The sequence below is a fragment of the Phoca vitulina genome, unplaced genomic scaffold (genome assembly GCF_004348235.1).
Source record: "Phoca vitulina isolate PV1807 unplaced genomic scaffold, GSC_HSeal_1.0 scaffold22, whole genome shotgun sequence".
NCBI lineage: Eukaryota > Metazoa > Chordata > Mammalia > Carnivora > Phocidae > Phoca > Phoca vitulina.
Genome location: NW_022589725.1, coordinates 2,532,460 through 2,546,986, shown reverse-complemented (window position 1 = coordinate 2,546,986; position 14,527 = coordinate 2,532,460). Strand labels below are relative to the sequence as shown.

General features: G+C 45.7%; 1 long non-coding RNA gene across 2 annotated transcripts in view; it reads left to right on the top strand.

The window, feature by feature from the left end:
- The window catches only part of LOC116641632, a 14,510-nt gene extending 5,194 nt beyond the window's left edge, over positions 1 to 9,316 (top strand). For both annotated transcript variants that reach the window (XR_004301207.1, XR_004301208.1), the window contains exons 2-3: positions 6,451 to 6,670; positions 8,775 to 9,316. This is a non-coding gene — a long non-coding RNA (uncharacterized LOC116641632). The remainder of the gene's footprint in view (positions 1 to 6,450; positions 6,671 to 8,774) is intronic.
- Positions 9,317 to 14,527: the final 5,211 nt, after the last annotated feature.

Below are 14,527 nucleotides of genomic sequence, written 5' to 3'. Positions count from 1 at the left end.
GTGGCGGTGGCGGCGGCGGAGGTGGCGGCGCAGCGCTCTGGCCCGCGGCGCCCCCAGCCGGCCGCGCGGGGCGGGCTCGGAGCAGCCGCCGCAGCCAATCGGCGCCGCCCGGGGGAGGGGGCGCCGCGCGCGGGGGCGTGGGAGCCGGGAGGGCGCGGGCGGGGCCCCTCCTCGCCGCCCCCAGCCCGGCAGGTGTGTGCGCCCCGTGAGAGGAGCGGGCCGAACCGGTTGCGCCCTGGTCCCCGGGCCGTGCCCCTCGCTCTCCCCGCCCCCCGCCCCCGGCTCTGTCCCGACCCCACGCTCAGCCCTCAGATTCGCCCCGGACGCAGGCGTCCAGTCACCGACCTAGACAGGCCTCACCCGGGGACGAAGACAAGCTCAGAAGGGACACACTCAGAGCGACCGGCGCACCGCACTCAGCCTCCCACACAGAGACCCTCAGATTCACACATGAACCCGCAGAGGAGCTCAAACAGGCTCCCACACGTTAGCATTCTCTCTGCAAGACACCCTCAGACTCACACACACACCCGGAGAGATGCACCCACAAACTCACTCATAGAGACACTTGCTGAATCAAATCCACAGACACCTTCTGACAGTCTCCAGAGACCCACACAGGTAGATACACCTGTGGACACCCTCAGACTCTCACACAAGATCCACAGAGGTAGATACACCCACAGACACACCCTGACTCAGAAGGAGACCTGCAGACGCACTCAGAGTGAAAAGCAGGGACACCCGCCCCCCCATCGCCCACACAGGGAGACCCTCAGATCCCACACAAACCCACAGAGAAGTTCAGACAGGCACACACACTCTCACGCACCCACACTACTCACAGACATCCTAAAATTCACACACAGAGACACTCATACACTCTGATGATGCACACTCTCAGATCTGCACACAGAGACACTCAGTGCCCCCCACCATTGACTCCCTGAGCACTGATTCACTCATACACACAGATGCTAGCAAACACTGGCCGACTCATACACGGTAACTAACCTTCAGACCCAGCCCCAGAGAGTCACTCAAACACACTTCAGTGCGCACACACATGCTCACACCCAGACACAGACATATAGTCTCAGTCACTCCGGGTGGTGGATCCATTCCCTCACACGCGCACACGGACAATGAGACACACTCCACCAGGATCACACGCTCACACAGACACACCCACATATACGCCTCCAGGGACCCACAGTCTTCAGACTCACACACACGTGGGTTCAGACACTCGGAGCCCCCAGGATGAACACAATCACAGTCAGAAACCCGAACTCCATTCTCTAACCCAGGGCCTGAGGTCCCCATCCAGCCAAGCCCCGATGTCTAACCTGGGCCAACTGCAGTCACACACTCTTTACAGAGCAGCCTGGGGCGAGGGCAAGATCCCAGAGTTTTGATCCCAGCCATGGCACTACCCTTCTGTGTGGCCTAGGGCAAAGCGGTTCACCTCACTGACCTGTTCCCTTGTCTGTACAATGGGGAGACCCTCTATCTTGGGTGGCTGTGAGAGTTAAGATAAGGTGTACATTAGTTTTCTGTTGCTGCAAAACACACTAAGAGGCTTGACGACATCCACATATTAGTGGACAGTCACATAGGTGAGAAATCTAAGCACTTTTAACACTGTTCTTTGCTTGGGGCCTCATAACGTATCAGCCAGACGGGGCTCTTATCTGGAGGCTCTGCAGAAGAATCCGCTTGTAAGCTCTCTCAGGTTGTTAGCAGTTTGCTGTTTCTTGTGGCTATGGGACAAGGCCCCTGTTTCCTCGCAGGCCTTTTGCTGGGGAGTTGCTCTTGAGTTGCTCTTAACTCCTAGAAATGACTCTCTGATTCTTCTCATGGCCTCCTCCATCTTCAAGGTCAGTATCAGGATGTCAAAAACAGAAGTCAGAGGTTGCTGCTCCTCTACCAAAAACCCTCCCGGGGTCTCATTTCACTTGTTGGACTCATTTCACAAGTTGGACGCAGTCCTAAGTCCTTTGGCTCTGCTCCCTCTTTGTCCTACCTCTTACCACACCACTGGCTCACTCCGCTCCAGATCCACTGTCCTGACTTTGCTGTTCCCTCTGACTGAAACACTTTTCCCTCCAGATAGCTGTGTGGCTCACTCTCACAGCACTGTGCTCAAACATCACTTTCTTCGTAAAGTGTTCCCTCACCACCCTTTGTAAAGTGGCAACACCCCTCCCTGAAATGCCACATCCTCCTTACTCTGCTTTATTTTTTCTCTCTAGCCCTTATCACTATCTGACATATCATATGTATATGACACCATACATATTTTTTCTTGCTTATTTGCTTATTGTCTCTCTCTCCCCCTTCCCAGAGTCTAGAAGAGTGCCTAGCAAAAAGCAGGTGCTCAGTAGATACTTGATTGGATAAATACCTCCCCACCAGTCTGAAAGATGAAGAACAGAGGCTTTCACAGGGGAAATGACACACTCAAGGTCACAGGGAGTGGGGGAAGGCCAGTGCGCTGTCCACTGCCCTGCTGGCTGCCTAAGACCATGGCAGAAGGAAGACAGGCCGGAGGGAGATCAGCACTCAGAGGCCTAGAGAAGGGACAGGACAACAGGGAGGCCAGGGAAGGCTGGCCTGGAGCTGGGGAAGGAGTCTCAGGGACCCATGAGGCATGTCTGATTGACCAGCAGTGAGGCTCCCAGGAACCAGGCCTGAATGTTAAAAGTAGACATGTGTGCCGGTTCAGCATGCAGACCCTGCTTGGAGGCCCGCATTCTAGCTTTTCCACTTACCATCTGAGTCACGATGGTGGTTTTAAAGCATGTGTGCACATTCTGACTGCCCTCCCATTGAGCAGTAGGGTCTATGTCCCCTCCCCTTAAGTCTGGGTCAGCCTTAGTGACTGGCTTGTAACCAGTAGAATGCAGAAGAAGTGACATGCGTCACTTCCGAAGCTGGGTCAGAAAGTTTCCGGCAGCTTCCTCCTGGCTCGCTTGGGTTGCGCACTCTGGGGGATGCCAGCCTCCACATAAGGACCCTGACTACCCTGAGCCACGCTTGCTGGAGAGGCCACAGTGGGCCCAGCTGAGCCCCCAGCCAACAGCCAGCATGAAGTACCAGGCATGTGAGTGAGTGATCACAGGTGTCTAACTTCGATGCAGCCCCAACTGACATCTGATGGCAGCTGCATGAGGGACACACAAGCAGGAACTGCTCAGGGGAAGCCCTTCCCAAATGCCTGGCCCACAGAATAAATGGTGGTTGTTTGACACCGCTAAATTTGGGGATAATATTGCATGCCACAATGGAATCGTGACCTTGAGCAAGCAAATGAACTTCTTCTGGGCCTGTTTCTTCAGTTGTAAAATGGGGACAATGCCTCCCAGTGTGAGTGTCATCATGGAGTGAGTTATAAATGTGGAGTTCTTAGAACAGTGCCCAAACACAGTACGTGCTCTGCAAGTGTGAGCTCCTACGACTCAGGACCGGACAGCCACATCTGTCAGAGGCAGACGTCCAGAGCTGGGAGGAATTGGAAAGGTCATCCAACGCCTCCCTCCGCTGGGAAAGAGGGAAACTGAGGCCCAGAAAGTGCAAGGGACTGCCTAAAGCCACATAGCCATGGGGACAGAGCTGTTAACAATGACAGAAGCCTCCTGACCTAGGCCAGTGCTTTTCCTGCTGTGCTCCAGGTTGCCTGCTCACCTGGCAAGAGAGGCAAGGGGCCCTGGGGTGAATGCAGACAAAGCTGGTGGTGTCAAGGAAGAGAAGCAGCCAACGGAAACAGACTTGGCCTCTGGCCAGCAATATAGGCAGCAGACTCCTGGTGTGATTTCTCCTTTCTTGGTTAGCTCATGCCTAAAATTCCCCCAGTAGGGTTTCGGCCTGTATACTTAAATCTTTGATCCCTTGTAAATATATCATTTTCCCATGGGAAATCGAAGTTGTCCACTACTTGCACCTGAGTACAAATAATGTGTTCTAAGAACAAGTTTGATGGTGGGAGATGCTCGAGATGGCGGATGGGGGAAGTGGCGAGTCTGGAACAGGGAACAGTGGGGAATCAGGAACAGACTCGAGGTGTGGGCTTCACAGCCCAGGGAGAGGGAGGATGCCAAGGGCCAGACAGCTCAGTAGATTGGAATCGAGGAAGAACTGCCTGCCTTGAGATAGGAACTGCCTATCCTTAGTTTAGCTGTGTGACCTTGGGCAAGTCCCCTCAGGGTTCCCATCAAAAAATGAGTATAATTCACATTCACTTTGCCAAGTCATGGTGAAGATGGGATGTAAATATAATGCCTGGCAGATCGTAGGTACTTAATAGACACATTCATTGAGTAATTTGGAGTGCCCACCCAGTCTAGTCATTGTACTCAGCCCCAGACACACAGAGAGGAATAAGACAGACCTGGTCCCCAAATTCATGGAGTTTACAGTCTGGCAACATTAAACAGATAATTATGCCAATAATTATTTAATTATAACATGATGTAATCATTTTATTGTAATAATAATTTTAACTACAATTGTGATGAGTGTCATAGAAGATATATATTTATGTGCTTTAGAGTGCACGTGTGTGCTTGTCTGCACCTGCAAGTGTGTGGGGGGGTAGGGCAGATCTAATCCAGCCTGCGGGAATCTAGGAAGACTTCCCTGGGGAGTGGCGTTTAAGCTGAAAATAGCACCTATTATGGGCCTGGCACTGTTCTTGGCCCTGAGGATGGATATATACAACAGTAAATAGAATAAAGTCACTGCCCTTACATTTGCATGTTAAATAATCCCTGGGGCTTCTCTGGAAGGAATAGATTGGAGTCAATTCAGAGGGTTGCCTTCCTCCTTCTCTTCAGATAAGTTCTAATTTGAACCAAAAGACCACTGACTGTTTCCTCCCTGGGAAGGGCCGGGGAGGCTGAGCAGGAGTGCCCTGTGGAAAGGTGAAGCAGAGGAGGGAGGGGGACCCTGGGTCCTAAGTCTCTGGGCCCTGGCCGGATGCAACAAAGGACAAGGCTGAGGAGGAACCAGAAGGGCTGACCCTGAGGAAGTTCCAGAGATGACCTGAGCCGGATTAAGAGATGGACTGGACTAGTAAAGACCAGGAAGGAAAAGGAAAGACAGAGGTACTGCCCAGCTTTAGAGCATCAAGAGAAAACACCGTATTTGGATGGAGCACCTCCTGTTCAATAGTTCTCCTCTGAGACAAAGCATTGAGGGAAGTGGCCCCTAAATTTTGCATATTTAGCAAGACCCTGGTGAGTGCCTTTCTCCAGAAAGGGAGAAGTGGCTAGAATATAGCTAAATCCAACAGGGCCCTGTTTGCAGCTTTGTCAGAGAGAGACTCTTCCTGTCTGTGTTCTGCCTACCGGGGTAGAGGTGTGCGTGTGTGTGTGTGCGTGTGTGTGTGTGTGCGTGTGTGTGTGTGTGTGTGCATGTGTAAAACATCTCTGTTTATGTGTGCATGTCTTGGAAGAGATGGGCATTTCTGCATATCTGTGTCCTTGTCTGTGAATGACCTTGTCTCTAAACATGTCCTTGCAAGGTGTGTGTTCCTGAGTGAAATGAGTCCAGTCTGGCCTTAAATGCAACATTCATCCTGGTGTATGTGTGTAACTGGGTTGTGTTAGTTATATTTGTATATCACTGTAAGATTCTGTTCTTGTGCATGTGTATCTGCCTCTCTGCATCCTGGTTGGTATGAATTTATCCTTGACTGAGCGTGAATGCAGTTTGTCCATGTAGACTGGTAGCTTGAGAGAGGACTCTTGTATTTCCTTGGCTTACTCCTTGCCTTAAGTGGCTAATACATGACTAAGCTGAGGGGGATAGAGGTATTAAAATCTTTTGTTAACTCCAAGTCCAAATCTTTTGTTAACTCCAAATCCCTAACCAACTACCTAACCATTATTTTATTCTTCCATCCATCCATCCACCCCTCCATCCAACTACCCACCTATTCATCTCAATTGCACTGACATTTACTAGTTATGGGGTTTTTTCTTTGAGGCAAATTCTAAATTTCTGTGTATCTCTGTTTTCTCACCTATAAAATGGGGATGATACAAGTATCTACCTGAAAGAGCTGGGAGTGGGTGGGGTGAATTAAGTGAGATATTGCATATAAAACACTTAGCACACTGCAGAGCACATAGTAGGTGCTTATTATATTAACTATAGTAACATCATCAGCATCATCATGAGACCCGGTTGGGCTGCCCCCAAGCAAGGCTTCACCTGGAGCAGCCCCAGGATCAAGATGCTGCTACTTTTCTTGGGTCATCCTTGATCAGCACGTGCACACACACACACACACACACACACACACACACACTGACCCAAATTGGGCTGGGATGTTAGCAAGAAATAAAATTGTATCGTCTAAAGTCGTTGAGATTTCAAAGGTGTTTGTTACAGCGGTTCACCTTCCCTAGCTAACGCCTTCACTACTGGGTATTTGTACTTCAACAGGGAGGAGATTGAAGTTGGGGTAATGGAGCTTTGTCTGGGCCATGGACCATGGGAGTGAAGAAAGCCAGGTTGCCCAGAGAAGCAGAAGAGCGAAAAAGAAGTCTGTGGAAATGAACAGAGCAAATCAAGCCGTGGGAATAGGGAGCAGGCGACCTCGATCGATGCCTGATACTTCAGTTCCCAGTTCCATTCCTTCATGAGGTCACCTGAAACCTACATGGTAGGTTGCCTACCCAAATCCCTCTTCCTGCCCCTTCCTCTGTTTTTATTTTGAGTAATTCAACCTCCACTACAAGCCTCACATTCCTCTTGGCCAGTGTTTGGTGTATGCATAGGACCCAGTTCTGACCATGGTGAAGTGAGTGAAATTTGGGGAGCCAGCAGCTACTTGGAAATGTGCCCTCACTCTTGAAAAACAGACACAAGAGAGAAACATCACTTTTTCCATGGCTGGACATATTCTTATTGCAACCAAGAGGGAAGCTAAATTAGGACAAAACTGCAACAGTGGATGGCAGAACAGGTAAAAAGAACCCAGATCCTTAATGATGTCATTGAGCCACTGAATTAACCAACCTTGGAGCTGCCCTACTTTGTGGGTTGGTGTAATTGTTAGCATATACATCTCATTATTGTTTAATACATTTTGCTTTGGGCTTCTTGGTTTTGGTTTTTGTTTTTTTGTTTTTTCGGATGTTTTATTTTTTGTCACCAAAAGCATCCCATGGATATACTTACCTGACTCTATTTCCTATCAGTGACTCTTTGACATTCCCCTGCATCTCTTCGATATGTTTTATTGGATACCAAGTAAGCCCAGACTCAGCCAGAGCTTCTCCAAGTCACATCTAAATGTTGATTTTCGTGGCAAGTGTCTTTGTTTCTGATTTGGGGGTAAAGAGAGCAGACAGGAAGGAGGAATGTGAGTGCCAGTCCTGGACCATGGGAGAAACATGTGGGAGAGGAGTAAGGCAATGATAGCCATCTCCCCCAGCCTTGTACCTGTGAACCCTGCTGACTCACGCACACATCACAGAGCCCTCGGAGAGTAAGTATTTACTGAGCACTTCCTTTGAGCCAGACACCATTCTAGGTCCTGGGGAATGCAAAAAACAATACTCAAACAGACAAAACTTTCTGTCCTTGTGAAACTGATAATGCTAATGGGGAGAAACAGAGAATAGAGAAGAGAAATAAGCAAGAAAAAAAAAACTATAGTGTTTGGATGGTAGTAAGTGCTGTTGAAAAAAAGTATATGAAATAGAGAAGGATAATCGGGAGTGTCCAGAGTGGGACTGATAATGTCATGCAGGATGGCCAGGGAAGGCAGCATGGGAAGGTGACATTTGAGGAAAGGCCTGAAGGGGTGACTCATGCAGACAACTGGAGAAAGAATGTTCTAGGCAGAGCAAAAGCCCTGAGGTGGGGAGTGTGCCTGCTGTGCTGGGAAGAGGCAAGGAGGCCAGTGTGGCCGGTGTGGATGAATGAAGAGGAACGTAAAACAATGTGCGGTCACATGGGTGCTCACGGGCAGGAGTGGCCGGTGGTCCGGGCCTTCTGGATTTGTGCAACGGGCATCAGCCACAAATATTATTATTTTGCTGCTCTTCTTTAAAATTACTTACTTTTTGTTTAGATGCATTTATTTGAAATGAATATTTTATAACACTACTATAAATGAAGACCCCAGTATTACTTGCCATAAATAGAAAGTAACCAGATAAGTAAATAGGACAAAACTGAAACAACAGTTTAGTTTTGAGTTATAGGGAGATACTGTAGCCTGCAGAAGGCTTGGGTCTGAAGCCAGCGATCTCTTTGATAACAAGCTGGTTGACAGTCTTAGAGAAGCCGTAAGACACAGCAGTCCCCAGTGAAGACTTTGTCCATGAAACAGAGACTCTCTTATGTTGCATAGTGTGACACATCATCTGTGTTCCAACTGTTCTGGTTTCCCTGGGACTGAGGGGTTGCCCAGGATGTTTTCTCAGGGCTATAACTGAGATGGTTCTGAACATCCTATCCCCAGGGGTCCCTATCCCATTCCTTAGTCTCACACCCTCTTGTTTCAGCTTGTTGTTTTCTGGGTTGCCCTTTTCATGGGCTGACTCCAAGATGATCCTCACCCCCTGGATCTATGCCCATGCATCGGGTACCCAAGAATACCCTTGAGTGTGGGTGCAACCTGTGACTTGCTTCTAACCTGTAATAGGAGACCAAAGTGATGGGATGCCACGCCCATGATTAGATCACATTCGATGGTGACATCCATATTGCTAACATACTCTCTCTCTTGCCCTTCTCTGTCTGCATGCTTGATGAAGCAAGAGGTCACATCAGGCAGACCCAAGGGCAACCTCTGGCCAACAGCCCACTAGGAATGAACACCCTCAATCCAAAAGGTCAGAGGAACCGAATGTTGCCAACAACCATGTGAGCTTGAAGGCAGATTCTTCTCTTGTTGAGCCTGCAGATGAGACAACAGCCCAGGCCAACACCTAGACTGCATCTTCCCAAGAGACCCTGAAGCAGAAAACCCAGCAGACCCTTGCCCAGACTCCTGACCCACAGAAACTGTGAGCTAATAAACGTGTGTGTATGTGTGTGTGTGTTTAAGCCCTTATGTACATACATGGTAATTTGATACTCAGCAATACATGACTAAGACATTCTTTCTGTCCCAGTGCTTCTCCAGGTCCTGCCCATCTGGATGGCTCATTTATGTACCCTTTAGACTTGACGCTATTATATCTGATCCTCAAGGAACCCTTTCCTGTCTCATTCTGGCTGCATCCAGCTGAGGCTGATAGTGGCTTGAGGTTCCCCCTGGTGAACAGAGCTCCATACTTGGGGGATCTTCACTCCCAGCCTGACAAACAGGACAATGACAAAATATCAAGGCTGGGAGGGGGTGGAGTCCAGGCCACTGGGCATCTGAAGACTGGCAAGCTGCCTGCAGGAGGTAGGGCTGGGTCAGGGCTGAGACTCTGCACCTTGACACTCCCTCCTGGCCAAGCCCCTAGCCTGCAGAGTCCCTGTAAGACACCGCCAGACCCTCTATTCTCTAGACTTTCTCCTTGCCCTCCCTGCTTCTGAGCTTCTTGCCCATCTCCTAGCTTCCCACCCTGATAGTTTTGTGCCTTGTTCTCTCTTCTCAACCTAGTTCCTTCCATTTGACAAATCATCTGGATAGCCTGCTCAATTTACAAATCAAAATAAATGAATTTATTACAAAAATAATTTTTGCACATTTTAGGAAATTGTGGGAAGAAAATAAGCACAAAGGCAAAATTGAAAATCATCTTCGTCATGCTACCCAAAGACAGACTGTCTAATTTTTGTCTTCATTTTTGAGATTCATTTTAACCTGATGTGTTTTCTCCCTTTTCCCCCCTTGACCGTGTTTCATATAAGTGCTTTTTTAATGGTCTCATACTGTAAGCAGTTTCATGGCCTGTGATCTGTTTTTTTCCACTTAGCTTCCTATCATGAACATTTTCCCACAGCAATAAATATACTTCTATGTCACTCTTTTAAATTACTGAATAACATTTCTTATGATTTAATGTTTTTGCTCTCGTGTTAAAATTCAAAGAAATATTCTTTGCAGTTCAGTTGTTGGACACACATTTAATGGCCTCTCTAGACGTGGAACCACTGGTCAAAAAGATGCATGTTTTGGAAGCTTGTAATAAGTATTGACAAATCTCCCCAAACAATATTGGCCCACTCCTCACTCTCCAGAAGCATATGACATTATTCCCCGTTCTCTCGAACTAGCTATTCTCTTTGTGATTCATTTTGTTGTTTGTCATCACAATCCCATGACTGCATAGCTCCCACTCCCCACCACCACCGGGCACCCACTCTCACATGTCAGATGTGTAAGCATCGACAATCCACCCCTGAAACCTTTGTTTATATATATGCATGTGTATCCCCAAACAATATATAATACTGCTTTGGGAGGGCATTTATAAAAACCTCATGTAAATGCTATTGTGCTATGTATTACATTCTATTGTCCCTTTTTGTTCAATCAATACGGGTGTTTTGGTTTTTTGTTTTTGTTTTTTACTGAGATCTGTGCTAACTTATGTAACTCAAATTCATTTGTTTTAACGACTGTCTAATTTTTGTCTTCATTTTTGAGATTCATTTTCAGACTGATGGAACTTGTTGCCATCATGTTGCTGTTATAAACAACGCTGCAATGAACATCTTCATACCTGTCTCTTTATCTCTGCTAGAGTTTCTAAGCAGAAGTGGGATTGCTGGGTGGCAGGGTTAACAGTATCTTTCCAACTCTTTTGACCAGGACACATCGTTAGAAATACATTTTTTATATCAGAATCTGGTAAGGCTCCCTCCACGAACACAAGTGAAACAAAAGTTTTGTGAAATAGTGCTTATGCTTATCATAAGAAAAACATTCTGGTGCGTTTTATTCCATTTAACTCAATTTCCTTTTCTAAACATTGATCACAACTTATTAATCTAATTTTATAACCTGTTAATGGCCCATGACTCACAATTTGAAAAATAATGGATTAAAATGTATTCAGTTTCATGAAATACTTTGAAATTACACGTCAGAGTGGCTACACTAATTTACAAGGCATTAGGTTCTCATCTCCCTATGTCCTAGCCAGCACTTGATTTTTTTTTTTTTCTGCCAGTCTGATGAATCTAAAGCAGAATGTCACTGTTTTTATTTTTCTTTCTCTGATTTCTAATAAGTTGTTTCTCTTCATGTGTTTATTCACTACTTGAGTTCCTCAGAAAGTGAGTTTGCCTATTTTTCTCTTGGGTTGCCAGATTTTTTTCTTGCTGATTTACTACTAAGTTTCTTATATAATTGAGATTTTAATTTTTTATCATCTGTTGTTGTACAATATGCTGCAAATACCTTTTCCTGGACTGTTACTTTGTCTGTGATGTCATTTATTGAACGGAAATCCATCAGTTATTTCCTTTATGGTTTTGTATCTTATTTAAAAAATGCTTACCTAACTCAATATCATAAAGATTTGCCTTTCAATTTTTTATAGCTTCTTAGTCCATCTGAAATTTGTCTTTACATGGTATGAGATAAGATGTTATTTTATTTTTTCCGTACAGTGGAGTCACTTTCCCAACACCATTAAAATAATCCATCCTTTCCCCACCAATCTGTGTTGCCCCCTCTATCACATACCAAATATCTGCATGCATGGGTCTCTTTCTGGATTCTTCTCTTCTGTTCCGTTGATCTGTAGTGCTTACACTTCAAAAAATTAGACTTTATAGTATGTCATAATATCGGGTAGGGTGAGATCCCCACCTTTGCTTTTTTTTTTTTTGAGACTACTTGTCTTAGCTACTCATGGAAACTTACTCTTCCATGCAAATTTTAGAATTAGTTTATCCAATTTCTCTCCCCCAAATATTAGTTAGAATTATATGAACTGACACCATGACAATGCTGTGCCTTACCTTTCACAAGCATATCTCCATTTATCTAAGAACTAAACCTCTCCTTCTGTGAGCTTTCTCTGACATGCTTGGTTAAGTTAATTTCTACATAATTAATTTTCTCTCCTTCTTTTGCTCTCTTTTTTAATATTCTCCAATTTAATCGATGGGAATGGTATCTTCTTTCAGGACAGCCAAGTTTTTTAGACAACTTCCCTTCATGACCCTGTCTCCTGGATCACCTCTTTGGCAAGGATTGACCCCAAAGATCTCAGAAACCCAGGCCCCTACCAGGACCAGGCAGATCCAGGAAAGCAATCATCAGATGGGCAGTTGCCAAGAGTTCTAATCTGTCAAAGGTGCTGTGCATCTCTGAGGCTCTAAAACAACTTTGCATATGAAATGAGATGGAAAGAATTACGCTGACCTGGATTCCTTTCGAGGGTACCACTAGGCTCATTTGAAGGGGATACTTAAACTGCTCGGGTATTGGGGGAGGGAAAAGATGATTTGCACTGTTGAACTGCTTTCTAAGGAAGACAGCTCTGCTCAACTGCAGGGCCCTAGTCTCATTAAGCCAGTTATGCAAGTTTGGGGCCAGAGCTGAATTGCTTGTTGCCACAAGGGTTCTTCCTTCCCAGCTCTTTTCTTATGCCTCACCCAACCTCCCTTCTAAGCAAATGCTTAGAACAGGCATTTAAAGGGAAAAAGAGACACTGGATTATTAGCTGCTCTGGGCACTATGCATCTCAGGCTGGCAAAGTATGGGATAGTGAGAGAGCAAGGGGTTCCTGACAAGAATGAAGCAGAAGCCCGAACCTAAAGAGACCAGGAAATCAAGTAGACCACCAAGGTAGGAACTTGGGAATGAGGACCAAGGCCAAAGCCCCATCACAGGAACTGTAGCCCATACAGGGGTGGAACAGGACTTCTTGAACCGAGTAATAGTCCAGTTATTGAAACACCAGCACGTGTCCCAAGAGAAAAAAAGTAGCTAAAGACCTGACCGGGCAAATCTCCAAATGAAAAAAAACAAAGGGCCAATATAAGAAAAGAAAATGGTCAATCTCACCAGAAAGCAAAACAATAATAAGGGATTCCCCCCTGCCCCATCTGATTGGCAAGGTTTTTTTTCTTTTTCCTTCTCTTTGTTCTTGTTTGCTCGCTCCCTCTCTTCTTTATGACGATACTGATTAGTGAGAGACAGTGGTGGAAGGGCGCTCACACGCAGCTGATAGTTCTGTGAATTGGCACAGCTTATCTGGAGGGCAATTTGGCAGACTGCATTAAAAACCCTAAAGACAAGCACTCTTTGATCCAGCAATTCTACTTCTAGGAATTTTTCCTAAGGAAATAATTAGAAGTGAACACAAAGATGAATAATAGCAGCTTAACATTAACTGGGTGTCCACTCAGTGCCAGGCAATATGCTAAGCTCTTTATGCTTACCTCAATTAGGCCTCACAGCCACAGCCAATGGGATGGGTATTGCCATGTCCATTTGCGGGTGGGGAAACTGAGGCTCAACAAGGTGTTGTAAATTGCACAAATTCAAGCCTGTCAAGCAAGTGATAGGCTGGGGCTCAAACCCCGATCTCTTTAACTCCCAAACCCATGCTCTGAACCACCTCACTATCCTACTCTCCAAAAAGCTGTATAAAAATGATGTTCCACATAGTACTGTTTAGAATAGCAAAAATTCAGAAATAAACTTAATTGTGCAAAAACTGAAGGATAATTAAATAAATCATGTAGAATCATGATAAAATACATAGACATTAAGAAGTTTTGAAAAAATTATGACAGGGAAATATTCATGATATACTAACCAAAAAATATGTAAAACAGCTAGGTCCTATTTTAACTTTTAAAATGCATATATGCCATTTTTATGAAGTTCAAAAGTAGGAAAGACTAGAGTGTGGTGATCAAGATTGGGGGGGTTGTCAATTGGGAGGCCTGCTAGGGTGCTGGAAATGTTCTAGATCTTGATTTGGGTTGGGGTCACATTGGTCTGTGCATACATAAAAAGCAATCCCGTTGTATAATTAAAATCTGTGTGCTTTAGGGGCACCTGGGTGGCTCAGTCGTTAAGCGGCTGCCTTCGGCTCAGGTCATGATCCCGGGGTCCTGGGATCCAGCCCCGCAACGGGGTCCCTGTTCAGCAGGGAGTCTGCTTCTCCCTCTCCCACTCCCCACTGCTTGTGTTCCCTCTCTCGCTGTGTCTCTCTCTGTCAAATAAATAAATAAAATCTTTTTAGAAAAATCTGTGTGCTTTATATAAGTTTACATAAGCCATGTTCCACTAAAAAAGAAAAAAATACATAAATGAATAGAAAAAGTCCTAAAGGAAAGGAACAGAAGAATGTTAGTAGTGATTGCTGCTAAATGTAATTTTCATTTTATTCTTTATACTATTCTCTACAGTTGACCCTTGAACAACACGGGTTTGAACTGCACGGGTCCACTTATACACAGATTTTTTTTTTCAATAAATACAGTCTAGTACTGTAAATATATTTTCTCTTTTTTATGATTTTCTTAACACTTTCTTTTCTCTAGCTCATTTTATTGTAAGAATACAGTATATAATACATATAACATGCAAAATACGTGTTAATTA